This window comes from Lathyrus oleraceus, chromosome 2, assembly GCF_024323335.1.
Source record: "Lathyrus oleraceus cultivar Zhongwan6 chromosome 2, CAAS_Psat_ZW6_1.0, whole genome shotgun sequence".
Classification (NCBI taxonomy): domain Eukaryota; kingdom Viridiplantae; phylum Streptophyta; class Magnoliopsida; order Fabales; family Fabaceae; genus Lathyrus; species Lathyrus oleraceus.
Window position 1 is genome coordinate 281,923,125 of NC_066580.1, and position 2,719 is coordinate 281,925,843.

Sequence of the window (2,719 nt, forward strand, 5' to 3'; positions counted from 1 at the left end):
TTGGTAGACAATACTGCTAAATTCAAAGTCTTTTCGTTTATGGATAGATTTTCCGGATATAATCAGATCAAGATGGCACCCGAAGATATGGAGAAGACCATATTCATCACACTTAATCACACCGTGTTTTTGACTCGGATTTCACATGTTTATTTGGTCTTTATTATCATTTTGCTTATGTTATGCTCTCTTTTATGTTGTTTTCAGATATTTAGCTCTTTTCGGACCCTTTTAGAAGAAACGAAGCAAAAAGACCAAAAACTAGGGTTTTTCGGCAAATATTGTACACATGGCATTGCACATGGCGGCCACTATAGGAGAAGCCATGACTCATCAACCCTCAACCAAGAGGTAACCGCCACGTTCCCATGATCTTTCCCATTTCCACACATGGCGGGCACCATGAAGGGGTGGCGGGCGTCACCTTTGTAATTCACGTTCCCACTAAGGAGAAGTTGAAGGGCATCATGGTCTTTACAAGCTGTTGAATTCCTCTATAAATAGGTCATTCCATTTCATTTCCAAATCATCCAACTTAGTTTACAACACTATGACTATATTTATCATCTATAAAGCGGTAATTCATCACATCGGGCGGTTATCGCACCTTAGTGAGATTGAGTTGGAGCACTTCGATTTGTTATCGTCTTTATCTTCAGAGTTGAAGGTTTATTTTCCTTGTATCTGATTTAAAGCCTCTGTTTGGAGCAGGTTCTTATTTATCGCTTTTATTTATTTTACTTGTCATTGTCTTTACTTTATTTAATTTTTGTCCACGCTTTACTTTATTTAATTTCTGTCCATGCTTTACTTTATTTACTTTCTGTCCACGCTTTACTTTATTTAATTCCTGTCATTGCCTTTAATTTATTTAAATTTCTCCCCATTATCTTTATTGCTCGTTTTATTTATTTTACATGCTTTACTCGTTCTTTACGCCTTACATTCTAAAATAATTTTTCACCATGATCAATATCGTTGTGTTTGCTTGTATTACCATGTCTGGCTAAATCATTCAAAGGTTAGAATGTAAGGATCGCGGTTAAAGAGATGTTTCACATATTGAATCTGTAGAAATACTTTAAAGGCTGTTTTGATTTTTAATTTGAGTTTTCTGAAACAAACTTGGTTAGTTTTAACTACTCAAGGAGTGCGAAAGCACCCTGGCTTAGTTAACTAGGAAGTTTTATCACTTTAAGGAAAAACGATTTTTGAAACTGTTTTCGGACGCGTTGATAGATTTAAAATCAGGAAACTCCTTGGGTAAACTTTCCAAATCAAAATCACTTTTCAACTAAGTTTACGAGTCTTATTTCTTAAAAATAAGTTTACTACTTTAGCGTTCTGCGCACCTTTTATATGTGACAATAAAAGGCCTTAATTTAAGGGTAAACTCGGTTCTGAATACGCGAAAGCGACAGTTCCTGTTAAATGGATTCTTTTCAAGAGTAGAAAATATTGACTCATAAGTAGTTCTATTTAGACAATCGAAATATCACTTAACTGACGTGAAATACATTTGAACCTGTCTTTACCTGCATTATATTTATTTTCTTTATTTACTGTTATTTTTCAACATCAATATCTCTTTTATACTGCCTTAGATAAACATCGTAATGATTGTAATCGATAGATTGACGATTTGGTCTCTGTGGGATCGATATTCTTTTATATTACTCTGACGCGATTCGTGCACTTGCGAATATAGCGATCAAGTTTTTGGCGCCGTTGCCGGGGACCAACTTCGTCAAATTTCGTACCCTGTTGTTATACCATATAAACTAAGGCATTATTAGCCGGTAAATGCGAAGAACCCATAGTACCGGAAATTTAGTAGATCCTTTAGCGGAACCCGAACGTTACACTCGTACACATCTCTTACTCATCCGAATTAAGAAAGCTATGGCCGAGAATCGCGACCGGAGACCTCTTAAGGAATTTGCCCAACCCTCTGACGAGGAACCTAGTTCGAGTATAGTAAACCCCTTTATTCCTGCCAACAATTTCAAACTAAAACCATCTTTACTGCAATTAGTGCAACAGAACAAATTCGCAGGTCTCGCTACTGAGAACCCAAATCAACATTTAAAGGTCTTTATCGAACTGGCCGACACCTTTAAATCCAACGGTGCCTCTCCTAATGCGGTCCGTTTAAGATTATTTCCTTTCTCCCTCAGGGATAGAGCACGTTCATGGTTAGATTCACTTCCAGCTAATTCAATAACTACCTGGGAAGACCTTAGAAGATTATTCCTTGCTAGATATTTTCCCCCCAGTAAGACTGCTATTCTTCGGAACCAAATAACTAGATTTACTCAAAACCAAGGAGAATCACTCTTTGAAGCTTGGGAGAGATATAAAGAGTTGTTAAGAGTCTTTCCACACCATGGCCTAGAACAATGGTTGATCGTTCATACCTTCTACAATGGACTCCATTATAACACCAAGATGAGCATCGACGCTGCCGCAGGTGGCGCGCAGATGAACAAACCTTACCCTGAAGCTTGCGACCTAATTGAGGATATGACCCAAAACCATTACCAATGGGTAACTGAACGAGCATCAATAGAGAAAAAGGAGACCCAAGGTGGAATACATGAGATAAGCTCTATGGACATGATGCGGGCGAAAATGGACGCTTTAGCCCTTAAGGTCGAACATATGTCTACAAACACTAACACCGTAGCGGTAGTCCACACAGAGTGTGAACTCTGTGGAC

At 38.0% G+C, this 2,719-nt stretch overlaps 1 non-coding gene across 1 annotated transcript; it reads right to left on the minus strand.

Annotated features, from left to right (window-relative positions):
- Window positions 1–2,286: 2,286 nt before the first annotated feature.
- On the minus strand, window positions 2,287–2,393 carry LOC127124985 (small nucleolar RNA R71). The gene has a single exon (XR_007804454.1). It is a non-coding gene; the product is annotated as a small nucleolar RNA R71 (small nucleolar RNA).
- Between the last annotated feature and the right edge of the window lie 326 nt (window positions 2,394–2,719).